Source organism: Ovis aries, chromosome 6 (genome assembly GCF_016772045.2).
Source record: "Ovis aries strain OAR_USU_Benz2616 breed Rambouillet chromosome 6, ARS-UI_Ramb_v3.0, whole genome shotgun sequence".
Lineage (NCBI taxonomy): Eukaryota > Metazoa > Chordata > Mammalia > Artiodactyla > Bovidae > Ovis > Ovis aries.
The window spans coordinates 20,828,354-20,847,192 of NC_056059.1; the positions used below are offsets into that span (position 1 = coordinate 20,828,354).

Sequence of the window (18,839 nt, forward strand, 5' to 3'; positions counted from 1 at the left end):
TTCCAAATTTGTTGGGACACTGTGTGTAGCACTTTCATCTCTTAGCATCATCTCTTAGGATTTGAAATAGCTCAGCTGGAATTCCATCACTTCCACCAGCTTTGCTCAGGATGCTGCTTCCTAAGGCCCACTTGATTTCACATTCCAAGATGTCTGGCTCTAGGTGAGTGGTCACACCATCGTGGTTATCTGGAGCATTAGTATTTTTCTTATCCACATGTACATTCTCTTTATACAGTAAGGTTATTTACATTCTTGTTAAATGATTTTAGTAAATATTTATACTCGATTTGTATGCCCTTCAATTTTGTTTACATTTTTGATATGTTTAAAATTGTAAACGTTCATTTTGATATTTTATCTTGTAATTTATTTCCACATATAATTGTTTTTCTCATTTCGTTGAAGGATGTATGAAAGTAATTCTCTATTCCTATATAGCTTCTTTTTTGTTGTTGTTGTAAAGACAGTTTCTCACCAAGGTCACCATCAGATACAGAGGGCTTATTGACTGGTACTGGAATAGGTCAAGGTAGGCATCAGAAATGTAGGGAACTTTGGCAATTCACTGGTTCTAGCATCTCCCTCTGGTGAAACTTCAGTTATCTCCAAGTATAAATTCCTCCCTATAACTTGGCCTCATCATGATCCCTCATGGCCCTGACCTACATCATTCTCTCTCTCTCTTTATATAGACTTTCCATATCAGATCCTACTGCTAACTGATTAATGCTCTCCATGTTTCCCTATTCAGATTCCAAAAACCATGGGCCCGTTTCATCTTTATACACCAGATCTCAGTCTAGATTGCAGGGCAACATGAGGATTGACTATTCTTATATTGGGGTCTACTCTTTGATTACTTAGGTTGACAACTAGGAAAGGGTAGGGTGCCAGTGAATCAAGCTGAACAAGATTTGTCTGTGGGCTGGCTGGTATTGCTTAAAATGAATGTGGATATCAGAAGTCCCATGATTGACACTACTGTCAAAAAACTGTTGCAGGTAAGAATATAATTTAGCATTCTGGAGACGATAATTCTAAGCTCTGCTGCCAACCAGCTCTGTCTGAGTCCTTATTCGGATCCCTTATCCTGTCTTAAAACACAGCTTGCTCATCTGAAAAATGTTGTAATTCTATAGTCTGTAAGGTTCATTCCCATTCCAAAATATCTACAGTTCTTTTACACAGTATTTGACTATCAGGAAAAAAAAGAGAGCAGTTCTGTTCTGTAAAGCTGCTGGCTTTAATGAGTAATCAAGGAGTACTAATTTCACTTAGCTGTGAGCGGAATGGAACAACATATTTCAGAGTATTTAAGTCCTGAGGTAGTTTAGAGAACTGATATTCAGGAGGAATAAATATGCAGAGTCTGTGGTTGATTACAAAGTAGTTCAGTTGATAATGTGGTGTGAACAACCCACTTATTTAGTTATTTCTTTCAAACTCAATACAAAAATTTCCTAAACTCCTGTAGAGAACAATCATCACAAAATGCTCCTCAAACTACCCAAACCTAACACTTACACACAAAATCAGTCATGTCAACAGAAAATTAAGTGTTTATTTCTGGATTATACCACAGTTTGGATATTTAATGTGTGGCCTTTTAAAAAAATGAGAAAGAATCCTAGCTGTTTCCATTGTGGCACTGCTGTCTTCTAGGCCTTCTTCAAAGTTCTCCATAGCCTTCTCTGCTTTGATCTGGCAACAAGCAAAGAGTGAGTGAGAGGAACTCTGGGTCAGTCCTGGAAGAGGTATAGAATATTTCCACTCACATTCTTTCAACAAGATGGAGGGACACAATCCTACCCTTTGGGCAATAGTCTTCCTATGTGCCGGGAGGGGGGGGGCGGGGGGGGGAAGGTGGACTGGTAATGTCTAGCCTGATGGCCACAAGGGGTGAAATGTGAAATATTTGCTAAAATGAAAACTCAAGGAACCACGCAAAGTGAAGTTTCTCTTTTATGGCTGCACTGATAATAATGGAATTATACAAAGCACATTTACTTCCTAGAAACTGAAAATAAATGTTCATATAGAAATAAAAATCATTTACCAAGATACTTTTGGATAATTCTTATTAGTCATGGGAAAAATGTTGATAACTTTTGTATCAAGTGATTAGCACAGATTTTGGTGATGTTTTCCCACATCAAATTTTTAAAATAAATTCTATACAACTAAATTTAAAATCTTAGAAAAATTGATATAAGGTGACTGCCAACAACACTGGCAATGTTTAGGAGGAAGTATGTTTTAATATTGCTAGCTCAGTGGGACAGTAAGGATTTTTACATGATACTTTGTACACAGATGTCAGAATCCTTTTATAGTTTTTTCCTTAGTTTCACATAAGAAAACTAACAATAAACTGTATTTATTTTCCAGCTTCATTGCTCTTAGAACCTTGAATTACTCTTCATGGTTGATTTTTCCTTCTCCTTTCCACTCATCCTTCATCCACACTCCTAAACAGAGTAAAATATTCTGTCTCTACCATCCTATTCTTTCATTATGATTTTTTTTTCCTTATGGCTTCCAATAGACTCCTTAGTATCTTTTCCTTAAGCTGTATCCCTATTCCCAATACTGTTGTAACTTGACTATCAGTTATACTTACCCAATAATTCATAATATATTAAAAAATAGAACTTTAGTGTTAATTAGATGACCAATGCACATTCTCTCATGCACAGAAAAATAGTTTTGTTGTTCTAAATACAGGAGTAGTTTCTGGCCACATTTATGCAATGCCATGCCATGTTAACCTCCAAAGGAAACCTGGGCTAAAATTCTGATTTGAAATGATTTTGATTTTTTATCATGTTTTGTTTCCTGGCTGATTGATCCATATAAATTCCTTTAGTTTCTTAGATTCAATTGTTTGGGACCTGAAGGTGACATTCTTCTAATTTCATATGCTTGACGTTATTCTTTTCTTCAAATAGATAGCACAGGAACAGTATCTTGCATCCTTTTTCTTTCAGATACAACCATTGCCTTGTCAGAAAAGCAGAATATAAATCTCATTCTCTATCATCTTGGTTAGAAACCCATTTATCAATAAATAGTCTTCCTTAAGTTGTCTTTATATTGTCACAATAAACATCAACAATTCCAAGGAAAGTTGCAATTAAAATATCTTTAAAGAATCATGGCTGTTATGGATACTGCTAAATATTCTACATTGTAGAGTGGTGCATTATTGTGAGATCTAATATTTATCAACCCTTAACCCTATTAAGACCCTGTTTTAGGGAAAAATATTATGAAATTTACATTTCAATCTCAGTTCCACAATTCTGAATAATAGCATCAGGTAACAGTTCTTAATGGAGTCATTTTGAATTGCATATTTAGTAAATGAGAATATCAGTAGAAAAATGGGAAAATTTTACAATATCACTAGTTAAATTCACTGGCTTATCCCCTTTTATGGTAAAAATCATTCTTGTAACCATTTTTACAATTGAGCTACACTAACTGAATACCTGCTAAATACAAAGCATTGTTTATCTTGCCTATAAAAAATAATGGGCAATAACACACATATGCCCAATATATTTATTGATATAATGTGTATAAATAAGTATGAACAACATATGATGAAATGCTAATTAATCATTAAGTGATTTTTTAAGACTGACACTTGCTAATGTGGGTAATATACACATGTTTTTAAATGAAAAACTAGCAGACTCAATGTGTAAAACATAACTTTTTAAAAAACAGTTTAAAGATATAATGAAAGGATATATGGGAAATATAATAATTTTCTTTGGGTAGGCAATTATTTCTTTATGGTTTTCTGTACTTTCATGATTTCTGTTTTAAGCATATTACATCTATAATAAGAGGAAATGATAAATGTTATTAGAAAATATCTAGTCTCAGAAATGGCATGAATATAAATAAGTGTAATACTTTAAAGAGCTCTAGATTTATGTTTATTCAGCAATCTTATTTAATCTTTACTGTTTCAGATGTTTCACTAAGTACTGAGGATGTGGCCTGTACATTCGAGGAGCTTGTCCATTTGTAGCAAAGTGTTTGGGCAGTTCAGAGAAAGGACAGACTGCTGTGGTTGACATTCCAGACTCCAGGTTCCTGTTATACCAGAGAACTTCCTGGGTCATTACTCACATGAAAAAATTCATATCCTTGTAATTGACATCAAAGAATAATCCAAAAAGCATCACAACATGACCCAATTTGGCAGTTTTTTAAATGATGATTAGACTAACAGAAAACTGTTTCTATTTCATACATAAAATATTTGAAGAGGAAAAGAGGCTTAGAAGCATTGTTATCCCAAACATTTGTTGATAATGGAAAGTTGCCGGGGTCCAGCCCCGGTGGATCCAGGGTGATTCGAAGGTGGGGACGGAGTCGGCGTCCTTGGAAATAACTTATTTAATTACAGATAGAGAGGGATTAGAAAATTAGCAGAGAAAAAGAGGCTGAATAACTTGGTTTACATGGAATACCAATCACCACCTATGTAGGCCGCAGGTGTCTTTCCATTCTCCCGAAGGAGAGGAGGAACTGAGGCCTCCCCGGTCCGATCTTAGAAGCCCAGGCAAAATTAGTAGGCTTGGTGGGTACCCATGCACCAGATGGGAATTCGGCCAGAAAAACAGAAAGCAAGAAAGAAGCGACATGGGGGAATCAGTCTTTCTGGAAACTGATCCCATTTCTTTATTTTTTAGATTTGCTTATATACCTTTTGTTACACATAGGGATGAATACAGAGTCATGCGGGGGTCGCAGTCCTGACCTTTGCCAAAATCAGGAGCTTCACATAAATGTATAAAAAAAGGTCTTAGGGGTTTTACATCATCTTCTGGCCATGAGACCTGCTGACATTTTATGACCCTTTCTTTCTGAAAACCAAAAAACTTATTTTTTCCAAGGGTGTTTTTTCTTAAACCAGGCACCATCCTCCAAATGAAGTTGCATTCCTATAGGGTGAGGGTGTAGTGAGTTACAATCAAGAAAGGAATTTATTTAACCCAAGGTTAACATGATTAATCTTAAAGGTTAATACTTATTTCTCCTATATGCTAGTTATATTCATTATAAGATCAGGGAATATGGAGATTTAGCAGCAAACATCAGCCCAACAAATGAAAATCCTTTCACCAATGTTCCCCTTAAAATCTACCTAGTCTTAAGATAGTGATCAAGTTACATTTTTGCATAGCAAGGACATGTTAGGCCCAAGTCGCGAAATCTCCCAGTGACCACCAGGGAGCTGATATCTGATGCAAAAGCAAGATAGTTTTTATTACCAAGCTCGAGGTGGGGCTCCCACCATTACTGACGCAGCGGCTAAAGAGAGGAGCCCTGAACTCTGGGTTACCTTGCTTATACAGGGTATTCTCGCGTGAAAAATTCGAAAAATGGGAGTTTCCGGGTTGGGAGACGTCTAATTGGTTAACTTCTGTGGAAGGGTTAGGTGTTGGGTTCTGATTGGTTTTCATTTCCTGGGCTTAATTCGAATTTCCCGGGCAGGTCATAAGTCCTGAAGGTAAAGTCAGGAGATCCTGATCTGGGATCTGATTGGCTCACAGGTGGTGGGATGAGGTCAGGGGATTTCCAAGGGCTCATTCCCCAGAATTTGACAAAATGGGGTAGCTTAGGTTCTTCATTCCCCCCTTCTCAAGATCCCAGGACAGACACAATCATGAGTTGTGACCAGCTCTGTATTTTCTTCCGCTAAGGGGGCCGCTGGCAGGGCTGTATATTGGGACCTGAGCACCATAAGCTGCACTGTGTTGATGCGGCTCTTGATGAAGGTCATTAACTTGTTCAATAAACACGGCCCACAGGTGAGTAGCAAAAGTAAGATAATCAGAGGCCCTGTATATCCCAGACGAGTCCTGATGTCCATCTTATGTCCCTCTGTCCTTCAGAAGTGAAGGAGACCTTGAAGAGGTCGCAGTCAGGGCAACTACCAGTAAATCGCTTGTTCCACGTCTGAGGTGATAGGATTTACAAAAGTCATCGTGACGAGGTCCGACGGCCTGGCCACACTCCATTTCCACCAGCCATCATTTGAAGTCACATATTCCCATGCCTTACAGTGACGACTCTGCATGCCGCCATGTCTTTATCCAGTCCTTTTTGTGCCCCGGACATGCATAGAAACCCACTTTTCGCATAGTGCTTTGAGCCTCTTCCATGTGTCCCTGTGGGAGTATTGTAAGGACCAGAGACAAAAAAGCAACTTCTGATCATCTATTTCTTTTAACACTTCTGCCTTTAGGTTAGGGATTATTGGGGGAGGTATCCCATACATGATTTCAAAAGGGGTGAGTCCCAGTTGGTAGTGTGAGTTCCGCACCTGGTACAGGGCAAAGGGGAGGAGAGGCACCCAGTCCCCGCCAGTCTCAGCAACTAGTTTTGTTAATGTCTCTTTAAGCGTTCTATTCTTCCTTTCTACTTGTCCTGAGCTCTGGGGCCTATAGGCACAGTGCAGCTTCCATCTGGCCCCCAAAGCCCGGGCTACCCCCTGGCTTACCTGAGACAAGAAGGCTGGACCATTATCTGACCCCACCTGTGCCAGAAACCCGAACCATGGCAAGATGTCTTCAATCAGCTTTTTGGCCGCCACCTGTGCTGTTTCTCTCTTGGTGGGGAATGCTTCTACCCACCCTGAGAAGGTATCTATGAACACCAACAGGTATTTGTATCCATATTTACCCAGTTTTACCTCAGTGAAGTCCACCTCCCAGTAAGCTCTGGGCTTGTCCCCTGTTCTCTAATTCCTTGGTTGGCCAGATGAGGGACAGCGTTCGTGAACTAGCATGCTTTGCAGTTTGATACCATGTCTTCTATTGTCGTCCTGACATCTTTCATGGTAATTTTGGCATGTCTAATCAGGTCTTGCATCTTGTGGGTTCCCAGGTGAGTGGCATGATGCATTTTTAGTAATACTTGTTTTCCTAGTTCTTCTGGGAGGATTAGAGAGCTGTCTGCTGCTCTCCACCACCCGGCCAGCTGTTGGGCCATAGGCAGGCTTTTTATCCAGTCTAAGTCTCTTGTTGAGTAATTGGGCAAAGCTGGCAGAATAGGGCTCCTAGGGCTCTTCAGGCAGCTGAAGAGTGGCCTCTGTCACGGTATTCTGGGCTGCATCCCTGGCTGCCCTGTCTGCTAAGTTGTTTCCCCTCGAGATCGGGGTGTCTGGCTTTTGGTGCCCTGGGCAGTGTATTATGGCTAGTTTTTTAGATAGCCATAATGCCGAGAGGAGAGCTTTTATTTCTTCTTTGTTTTTAATCGTCTTACCCTCGGCTGTGAGGAGTCCCTTCTCTCTGTAGATGGCCCCGTGTATATGGGCAGTAGCAAAGGCATATCGACTACTGGCTATTGGTAACGATGTTAAGTTTTTTGTCCTTTCCCAACTGAAGGGCTTTTGTTAGGGCGATTAGTTCAGCCCTTTGAGCCGAAGTACCCAGAGGTAGTGCTTCCACCCACACAATTTGGGTTTCCGTGGTTACGGCCGCCCCCGCATACCTGAGTCCATCTCCAACGAAACTGCTCCCGTCCCTATACCAGGTGACCTCAGCATCCGCCAGGGGGCGATCTTGCAAGTCCTCTTGCGTCCCATGCACCTGGGCTAGTACGAGGCTGCAGTCATGGATGGGGGCTTTCAAGTCTGGGTTAGGAAGCAATGTAGCCAGATTGGGAGCAGTAGGCAGTAGAAAGATAATTCTGGAGGGGTTTAGCAGTAGTCCCTGGTAGTGGGTCAACTGAGTGTCCTGATCCATCTATCTGGGGGTTGTTTCAGTATGCCCTCAATGGCGTGGGGGGCGGTGATGTGTAACTCTTGCCCCAGGGTCAGCTTGTCTGCATCTTTAACCATTAGGGCCACTGCCACAATCATGCGGGGGCATGGGGGCCAGCCGGCTGCTACGGGGTCTAGGCGTTTAGACAAGTAGGCCACTGGCTGTTTCCAAGGTCCCAAATATTGCATCAGCACCCCTTTTGCTACTCCTTGTTTTTCATCCACATACAGGAGAAAGGGTTTTGTGACGTCAGGCAACCCTAGGGTGGGGGCTGACAGCAGAGCCGTTTTAATAGTTTTGAAGGCGGTCTCCATCTGTTCTGTCCAGCTGAAAGGGGTGGTACTTTTGGTGGCTTCATATAAGGGTTTAGCCAGTTCCGCATAGTTTGGAATCCAAAGATGGCAGAAGCCAGCAGACCCCAGAAATCCTCTCACTCTTTGAGGTGAGTCTGGGGTCTGTATTTTGAGTACTCTCTTTTCGTGCCTGTGACAGCCACCTCTGCCCTTCTTTTAATACATACCCCAAGTAAGTGACCTCTGGTTGACATATCTGAGCCTTTTTGGCTGAGGCTCGGTATCCTAATTTTCCAAGAGCCTGCAACAGTTCTCGGGTGCCCATGAGGAAAGTCTGCTGGTCCTTTGCTGCAATCAGGAGGTCATCTACATATTGTAACAAGGTTAGTTGGGGGTGCTGTTGTCTGAACTCACCCAGGTCTTCATGGAGGGCCTCATCGAAGATAGTGGGAGAATTTTTAAATCCCTGTGGCAGTTGCGTCCAGGTCAGCTGGCCGTTGATCCCCTCTTCCTCTGGGGTCTCTCAAGTATTGTAGAGCCTTTCTGCCACTGTTACTAAATCCTGGATACTCTTTTCACCCAGGAATTCTAGTTTTTGTAACTTTTTCCTGATGTCTGGAGCCGCCTGGTTGACAAAATGCATTATCAAAGCAGCCTGAGTGCCTTCTGCTTCTGGGTCCATGGGGGTGTATTGTCTAAAGGCCTCCATCAGTCTTTCCACATAAGTGGCTGGACTCTCAGTGGGGCCTTGTTGAACATCTCCTACTCTAGCTAGGTTAGTGGGTTTCCGTGCAATTGCCTTGAGCAGCCCCAACAGAGTCTGGCGGTAGACCCGGAGCCTCTCCTTACCTTGTGCCATATTGTAATCCCAGTCAGGTCATGAAAAAGGAAAAGAGGTGTTAATTTCATCTCTATTAGTGGTGGGTTCTCCATTTCCCCCTAGGACCCTTTTATGGGCCTCATTCAGTATTCTCTCTCTTCCGTGGTGAAGAGAATCTGGAGCAGCTGTTGACAGTCGTCCCACGTGGGCTGATGAGTAAAAAGCACAGTTTCTAGAAGGTTAGTTAGATCTCTAGGGTTATCTGAGAACTTAGCATTCTGTGACCTCCAGTTATATAGGCCACTGGTAGAGAAGGGCCAGTATTGATGAGCTTGGTTCCCTTCCTTGTCGGGGAGACCGGCCACTCGTAAAGGGAGGGCAACTGTTGAGTCTACTGGCCCTGCCAGAAACATGGCTCGCCTATGGTGAGTATTTTGTGCGGGCCCCCCTTCTGATGCAGCCCCCTTCTGACCCCTTGGCCCTAGGGGGAGGGATAACAGGGGCCTGCGGTGGCTTGAGGGGTTGGTAAGGGGGTGGGAAGAGTTCTTCCTCTGTTCCCCCTTGTAAAATGGGGTACAGTGGCGCCATTGGTTCAGGTTCCTTGGGATTTTTCAGGTTCTTTCCTACACATGTCACCAGCACCTGCACAGTGGAGAATCCCTGTTGAGGCAAGAAAGGTTTTACCCATGGAGGGGGGCGCAATATGAGATCTTCCCACACTATGACATAGGGAACTTGGTCAGGGTGTCCGCTCTGCAGTCGAAAGATGATGTCTTGGACTCGGTGCACGGTTTCCAAGTCAAAGGTGCCCTCTGGGGGCCATTCCACGTGGAAGGTTGGCCACTCCGAGCTGCAAAAAGTGATTAATTTATCTACCTTAATTTCCACACTGAGGTCATGTGCGTGCATCTTGACCTCCTTAAAATGGTCAGTGATCAGGGATAAAGGGGTAGGGTTAGATTGACTTTGCTCCATCCTTCCTACAGCAGTCAGATGTTGGTAAATTAACACAGACAGTACAGATAGCCACACAGACAGGCAGAGAGATAGAAGATACAGACCTCTGGGAGTCCAGAGGCAAAACTGAAACTAAGACGACGCCCTCCAGCCGTTCAGCGGGAGCCACCAGCTATCGTCTACAGAGAACAGGGGCACTCCGTCCCCTCCAAGGGGGTCGGGGATGTCTCCCAACAACCCGCACCAGTGACCCGTCGGTGCATCCGCCTGAGTCATATACCGGTCTCAGAAAACAGGCCTTATCAGAGACAAAAAGGAAAGCAGAAAAAACTTACCGGTTACAGATAACTCTCCAGATCGGTCTTCCTGGGGAGCCAATGGGAGATCCCGGACGAGCCCCCAAATGTTATGCCCAAGTCGTGAAATCTCCCAATGACCACCAGGGAGCCGATATCCGATGCAAAAGCAAGATAGTTTTTATTACCAAGCTCGAGCTGGGGCTCCCACCATTACTGATGCAGCGGCTAAGGAGAGGAGCCCTGAACTCTGGGTTACCTTGCTTATACAGGGTATTCTCGCGGGAAAATTTCAAAAAATGGGAGTTTCCGGGTTGGGAGATGTCTAATTGGTTACCTTCTGTAGAAGGGTTAGGTGTTGGGTTCTGACTGGTTTTCATTTCCTGGGCTTAATTCGAATAAGTCTAATTTCATAAGTCCTGAAGGTAAAGTCAGGAGATCCTGATCTGGGATCTGATTGGCTCACAGGTGGTGGGATGAGGTCAGGGGATTTCCAAGGGCTCTTTCCCCAGAATTTTACAAAATGGAGTAGCTTAGGTTCTTCAGACACTGTGATTTATAACAAAGTACAGTGATCTATTACAAAAGAGAAAATTCATTAACTCAAAAAGTCTAGTATTGCTAACCTTAAAAACTGCTATATTTCCTTTTCTATATTCCAAATACATTGATTAATATATTCCCGGGTGCCTAAGGATATGGAGGCCTGGCAGCAATCATTGACTCAACAATGAGAAAAGCCCTATGCTAATTAAGACTCTCAAAATACTCCAAAACTCTCTGTGCTGTTTGTGGTTGAGAGGTAGTAAACAATCATGTGCGTAGTGGCAGCAGTATGGATAATCCTGTCACACAAGCTAGTCTGTCAGCAGAGAGGTTTGACCTGAGACACCCTTGTCACACCCAGGGCAGGGAATTAGCAGCAATTATTGGCACAACAAATGAAAAACCCTTCACCAATATAATTCCTAACCAACCCACTATACTAATAATTTCTATCTTCCCAAAAGAATTTGCCTTAGTAAGTCTAAAACATCTCGTGCCTCTCAGGTTGGGAGGCTGTGAACAATCACATGTGGCCAGACGAACCTATACAGGTGGGCTACATAACCTTCAGAGGAGTCCGTAAGTTGAAACACTCTTGTCATGCCCAGGAATTTTTATTGACTTGGAGCTGCACGTTTACTCCTTCTCCGAGAGAACCGGTGGGGAACAACCCCCCATAAAGTCAGAGGTGTAGGCGAGAGCATGAAACAGTAAAATAGATAGACTCTGGTTTGGGGGGTAGATGCTCAGGAACAGGGGGTTTCCCGAGGCTTGATCACGCCTTTGCGTATGCCAAGCCTCCTTCCTCATGACCTTTGCCATGGGCGGAGTTCCTCACGCTGGCCCTCGGCAGAAAGTTATAGTTTATGACTATTGAATTTCTCCTACATTTTAATATAGTACTTGTTGTTCAGTTGCTCAGTCGTGTCCAACTCTTTGCGACTCCATGGACTGTAGCATTCCAGGCTTCTCTGTCCTTGACCATCTCCCAGAGATTGCTCAAACTCATGTCCATTGAAGCAGTGATGCCATCCAACCATCTTGTCCTCTGCTGTTCCCCTTCTCCTCCTGCCCTCAGTTCAGTTCAGTTCAGTCGCTCAGTCGTGTCCGACTCTTTGCGACCCCATGAATCGCAGCACGCCAGGCCTCCCTGTCCATCACCAACTCCTGGAGTTCAGTCAGACTCACGCCCATCGAGTCAGTGATGCCATCCAGCCATCACATCCTCTGTCGTCCCCTTCTCCTCTTGCCCCCAATCCCTCCTAGCATCAGAGTCTTTTCCAATGAGTCAACTCTTTGCATGAGGTGGCCAAAGTACTGGAGTTTCAGCTTTAGCATCATTCCTTCCAAAGAAAATCCCAGGGTTGATCTCCTTCAGAATGGACTGGTTGGATCTCCTTGCAGTCCAAGGGACTCTCAAGAGTCTTCTCCAACACCACAGTTCAAATGCATCAATTCTTCAGTGCTCAGCCTTCTTCACAGTCCAACTCTCACATCCATACATGACCACAGGAAAGTCTTTCCCAGAATCAGGGTCTTTTCTAATGAGTCGGCTCTTGGCCTCTTGGATATAGACTACTATAGGATTTGCTCCATGTTTCCAATTTCATTAAAAGCTGGGAGACTTCCTGTATTCTAGGTGCTGTCCCAGGTCAAGTGGGGATGTATCAGTGTTAGCTGTTATTATCCCCTCTTTGTGGGAGTATGGACCATATTATTTCTTCTTTACTGGCCACTTACAGTTTGGGAAAGTGAATGAAAGACTGTCCATTATAGTCCTTTGTGCAATATTAGAATGCTGATTTAGAATTTCAAAGCTTGAAAAACAAAATTGGTTTTCATAGAAGAATTAGAGGTAATATTTTGTATATCAGCTCATCTTCCATTATCCAAATATAGCTCATTATCTAGTAGATGAGAGTTTATTTGCTTAAAATTAATCCATAACTTTTAATGTTTCTTGCAGACCTAGAAACTTCTTTGTGTACTGCCTCAAAATAGATTTCTATATATCTGCTTTTAAACAATGAAATTAAGTCATCAAATAAAGTGATTCAAAACTGTGAGATAAACTAATTGAAAATAATATTAACCCATCTACTGAGGATACTAGCTTACCCAAGGGTTATGGCCATGGCTTAGATGCTTTTGAAGTCCAGTTGTTTACTAAAATGAATTCCAGTTATTTGATAATATTTTCAAATTGTAATTCAATTTTGATCAGGGTAGGCTGCTTGGTGTCTAGTTGTCTTGCACAATGATATATTCTGAATTTTACCCTTTTGATTTTGATGGATCTGTTCAGCTCAGTTCAGTCACTCAGTTGTGTCCGACTTTTTGCGACCCCATGAATCACAGCACGCCAGGCCTCCCTGTCCATCACCAACTCCCAGAGTTCACTCAGACTTACGTCCATCGAGTCCGTGATGCCATCCAGCCATCTCATCCTCTGTCGTCCCCTTCTCCTCCTGCCCCCAATCCCTCCCAGCATCAGAGTTTTTTCCAATGAGTCAACTCTTCGCATGAGGTGGCCAAAGTACTGGAGTTTCAGCTTTAGCATCATTCCTTCCAAAAGAAATCCCAGGGCTGATCTCCTTCAGAATGGACTGGTTGGATCTCCTTGCAGTCCATGGGACTCTCAAGAGTCTTCTCCAACACCAAACTTCAAAAGCATCAATTCTTCGCCCCTCAGCCTTCTTCACAGTCCAACTCTCACATCCATACATGACTATTGGAAAACCATAGCCTTGACTAGACGTACCTTAGTCGGCAAAGTAATGTCTCTGCTTTTGAATATGCTATCTAGGTTGGTCATAATCAATTTAATTTCTAGGTACAAATGGATTGTCTTTTGGTCTGTCTGCCTAATGCACATGTCAGCAAATTTCTATCAAAGCACACGTGGCTCAACACAAAGTGCTAAGTATTGCAGTGAAATAAGGAAGTGATTTGTTTACTTTTCTACTAAACACTCTCTGTACTGAGCTGTGCTTAGTCACTCAGTCATGTCCAGCTCTTTGTGACCCTTTGGACTATAGCCCACCAGGCTCCTGTTTTCATGGGATTTTTCAGGCAACAATATTGGAGTGGTTTGCCATTGCCTTCTCCAGGGAATCTTCCAACCCAGGGATAAAATCCATGTCTTTGGTGTCTCCTGCATTGCAGGCAGATTCTTTACCTGTTGGGCCACGATAGGACTATTTTTACTGTGTTTTTTAAGATCCACAAGGAGCCAGCCAATAAAGGGTATGCTAAGAAGAACTTCATAGAGGATACAGTCTTCAGAGGAGATGATGAAATATGGCTGTAGACAGAAAAAGACTTGCAAAAATCATAACATTAGGCTAAGCCACTCCAACATCAAAACAGAAAGTTATAACAAAAAATAAACTGGCACATCTGACAGTTCAGTTCAGTCGCTCAGTTGAGTCCGACTCTTTGCGACCCCATGAATCGCAGCACGCCAGGCCTCCCTGTCCATCACCAACTCCCGGAGTTCACTCAGACTCACATCCATGGAGTCAGTGATGCCATCTAGCTACCTCATCCTCTGTCATCCCCTTCTCCTCCTGCCCTCAATCCCTCTCAGCATCAGAGTCTTTTCCAATGAGTCAACTCTTCGCATGAGGTGGCCAAAGTACTGGAGTTTCAGCTTCAGCATCAGTCCTTCCAATGAACACTCAGGACTTATCTCTTTTAGGATGGACTGGCTGGATCTCCTTGCAGTCCAAGGGATGCTCAAGAGTCTTCTCCAATACCACAGTTCAAAAGCATCAATTCTTCGGCGCTCAGCTTTCTTGATGGTCTAACTCTCACATCCATACATGATTACTGGAAAAACCATAGCCTTGACGAGACGGACCTTTGTTGGCAAAGTAATGTTTCTGCTTTTGAATATGCTATCTAGGTTGGTTATAACTTTTCTTCCAAGGAGCAAGCATCTTTTAATTTCATGGCTGCAGTCACCATCTGCAGTGATTTTGAAGCCCAGAAAAATAAAGTCAGCCACTGTTTCCCCATCTATTTGCCATGAAGTGATGGGACTGGATGTCATGATCTTACTTTTCTGAATGTTGAGCTTTAAGCCAACTTTTCGACTCTCCTCTTTCACTGTCATCATAAGGCTTTTAGTTCCTCTTCACTTTCTGCCATAGGGTACTGTCATCTGCATATCTGGGGTTATTGATATTTCTCCCAGCAATCTTGATTCCAGCTTGGGCTTCTTCCAGCCCAGCGTTTCTCATGATGTACTCTTCATAGAAGTTGAATAAGCAGGGTGACAATATACAGCCTTGATGTACTCCTTTTCCTATTTGGAACCAGTCTGTTGTTCCATGTCCAGTTCTGACTGTTGCTTCCTGACCTGCATACAGTTTTCTCAAGAGGCAGGTCAGGTGGTCTGGTATTCCCACCTCTTTCGGAATTTTCCACAGCTATTAAAAATCTTAAAAGAAGCACAGGCCTGGTGCGAGTAAACATTTCTGGATAACTTGGTAGGAGGGGGCATGGTTCCATAATGGGGGCATGATTTTATAACAGAACCACAGACCCTAATTCTCAGCATCTTTGGGATTTCTAGAGTGTTCAATCATGCTTGTTATTTTCAGCCTGCTCAAAACATTTCTTCCCTAGACCTTTTCTCTGACCTTTCCTATAAAAAAGAACAAAACATTTTTCTGACCTTTCCCTAAATCTGGCCAAGTAGGAAAACAATCTGATTAGACTTCTTGCTTACTATGCATGTGTGAACATGTGTAAGAATGAGTATGTGTGTTTGTGAGTATGTTCTAAAATGGAGATAAAGATAGAAAAATAGAGAGATGGCAATGAGGGGAGAGAGAGAGACACAAACTGTGAAGCCTGATGTGAACTAGGACTGGATTTCTATATTTAAGAGGAAACAGCATTATTTGTTGGGGTTTCTGGAAAGGTTTCCCTGCAAAGCCAAATAATGTTGCTAATTTGTCAGGTTCTATAAACTCATATTTTAGGGATTTATCCCATAAACCTGAAATTTTGCCTTTTATCCTAGCAATTTCATACCTTAGTGTGGAGCAGTTTGCTATAACTTTGTCTATTTTTGCACATTCACTTAATTTTCATGGAATACTCTTTCCCCTTCTCTTATTCCCCACACCTAATGGTTAAAGACCTGGTTTAGTGTCTTTTCCCATTTTAAATTTTCTCTGAGTCTTCTTAAGTTGAAATCTTTCTTCTTTGAGTCATGATTGTATTTATCATATGATTTATTTTGTATCTTTCTCCCCATTAGATTATGAGTTATTAAGTTTATAATTTATGCCTTCTGTATCTTAATAATTCTAGCATCTGGCACTTGACTGTTACAAATTGTTCATTGAATGAATACATGATTAAATGAGTTTGCGTTGTCAGAGAAGGGGAAAACTTCAAGCATTAAGAAAGCTTTCAGAGGAGGAGAGGTGAAGGAGAAAGAAACTGCTGTGTGCACTGAAATGAATTTTACCATCTTCACAATTTCATTTAGGGCTGACCCTTTGTGTCAGTTACCACCTGGGCCGAGCTCTGTGTACCTCCAATCATGCCCTTGATTTGCAACCAAGGCTGCTGCTATTCGTAGAACCCGTAGGAGATTCTGACTCTCAGAGTCCGTTGAAAGGCTTTTCTTAAAAGAGCATTTCTGCTGCTGCAACCACCTATTATGATTTGTCTTTTGTGGCGATTTCCCAGAAGTCTTCACCAAATTCTTTGTTCAATTAATCCTGGAAGATCTTCAGTGCACAAACAGATGGCTTTAAGGTACTGAGGAGCTAAAAGAAATAATGTTGCACATAGGTAAACAATCTCCTTTTAGACATATTGTAGACTTTTGACTGGGAGAGGTAATTTACAACAGCTCAAGTTAATGACTGTCAATGTCAACAAATACAGCTCTGCCATGACATAGGGATTATCAAGGTAAAAGGTGAAAGTTTCTGGGTTGATTTTTAAAATGGGCATTTGTAAACATGTATAAATAAATCAAATTTAAACGAGTTCTTTCCATAGGAATACTTTATCTGCAATTAAAAATCTCCCTGGAAAAAAAAGAGAGAAGCAATTTTCAACTTAAGTACTTGTAAGTGCTGTACTCTAGAGAACTCAAAAGCAGTTCAAGGTCAGTGTTAGGGTTGCTATTCTCTTTCAGAGGAGATACTGCCAAACCAAGAACTACTTCATAGCACTTGTGTGATAGAGATGCTAGAAGACTTGTAACACTCTATCTTCCTCATTTACCTGCTCTTATTTATTCACAGGATGCACTGGTTATTTCTTATTGTCTGAGTAATATTGAGAGGTTTTATCATATTAATTTTAGGACTATTCCAATTACAACTTTGACAACTTGGTTATTCCTCAGAGATTTTTATATAAGTAAATTGGCCTTTCCAGAAAAACAGAAAGTTCTCTTAGAAGTTTGAGATCGTGATATACTTTTCCCCAGTGTATTGTGCCAGGTACATAGAATCTTGTGGAACTGAGTTCGTTTGTAATAGGTGGCCCAAAATGGGGTGTTGAAAAGGAGATGCAGTGACAAAGCTGATCTTCGTTAGAAGGGTAAAATGTAGGATAGTGGGGAAACCTCCCTAGCTTTTAATAAACAAATGAGTATCTGGATTCTTTTCCCTGGATATAATTGTGTGGATGTTAGAGAAGTGATGGTATGGCTGATCCTCAGAAACCAAAATTAACAGACTGAGAATTCTTATGAAGACATAATCTGATTGCTTTTCATGTATGGAAACACAACCTAGATATGAAAACAGCTGGGTACAAGCACAATAGAATTTTGAGGAGAAACTCTCAAGTTCTAATTCCTTCTTTTCTCATATTGCACTGCATGGGTTATTGCTTACAGTCAGAAACAACAGCAGCAACAGTACCACCAGCGCAGCACCAGAAGGTAGGAAAATGGGTGGTAAGATGGTAGGAAAATAGCAGAATGGAACTCTTACCTTGCTGCTGTAGAAGGCGAATAACAGTAGATTCTCAGGCATTTTGGCTGGCTCCTGAGAATCCCCGTTTCCCCACCATTGCTGCTAGGACCACAGAGGAGGAATGGAGGATCCCTCAAGGGTAGTAGTGTTGCTGACTGGAGAGAGATCCACAAAGAGTAGTTCAACAAAGACTGTAAAGTTAGACAATCTCCAATTTGAGGTAAATCCCTCTACCTTACATCGCATAAAGAAGAGTTGGTGGGCCAAAAACAATATAAATGAAAAATTAAATGTAAGGCAAGTATAATCAGTAATCTCAAAGAGATAAGGGAAAATAGAGGAAAAGACAAGCATAACAACATTTTAAAGAGAAAAAGCCTCAACATAAGGATTAAAATATGAGAATGAGTAACACTAGGTAACAAATTAGTAACTTTAAAGATTAAATTGAGGAATTAAAAAAAAATTATCAGGAAAGAAAAAGAATAGAAAAACAAATTAGGGATGTGAAGGATGAGTATGCACGTGTTAATTTCCACCTTAAAGGTTTTTCCAGAAAACCAATTGGAAGAAAAGTGGCAGGGAGGAAGTATTTAAAGAAATGGTGACCTAGAATTTCTAAGAATTAAAGAGAGATAAGCATCGACAAGTTTCATAGTACTAAAGCCTTAGGAAAATTAAAAAAAATACAAACATACTAGAGTGAATTTTAAAACATCAAAGACCTTTTTAAAAGTTTCCAATAGGAAGAGCAGATTATTTAAAAAGAGACAAGAAATGGATTGTAACATACTTCTCAGTGTTAATCTTATATACAAAATACATGTAACATTTTGTTTTATAAATAAGAAGATCAACGTTGTTAAAGAGTCAGAATAAAAGAACTTGAAATATAGACTACTATATTCAACTAATAGTAATTTAAATGTAAAGGAAATATACTTAAATATTTTTAGACAAACGAGCTCAGAAGTTTCATCAAGCAAATGGCTCTTTTGAAAACTCTTTCAGAAGTATACCAATAACTTGTCAAATAAACCTAGGAAGATCTAAGAAATATATAGAATGCAGAGGTGAGGAAGTCACTTAGTAAGTTTTCTTGCTGTTAAAACAAACCTAAAATCCATAAAAGATCCATAAATCTCAGAGTCAAAAATGTAGAAAATACAAATGTGGTGGTG

The 18,839-nt window shown here is 41.5% G+C and overlaps 1 long non-coding RNA gene across 1 annotated transcript in view; it reads right to left on the reverse strand.

Annotated features, from left to right (window-relative positions):
* Positions 1 to 4,664: 4,664 nt before the first annotated feature.
* LOC132660002 (uncharacterized) overlaps positions 4,665 to 18,839 on the reverse strand; it is a 156,010-nt gene continuing 141,835 nt past the window's right edge. Inside the window, exons 3-4 of the long non-coding RNA XR_009601140.1 lie at positions 17,677 to 17,813; positions 4,665 to 16,491 (exon numbers count right to left, since the gene is read on the reverse strand). This is a non-coding gene — a long non-coding RNA (uncharacterized LOC132660002). The remainder of the gene's footprint in view (positions 16,492 to 17,676; positions 17,814 to 18,839) is intronic.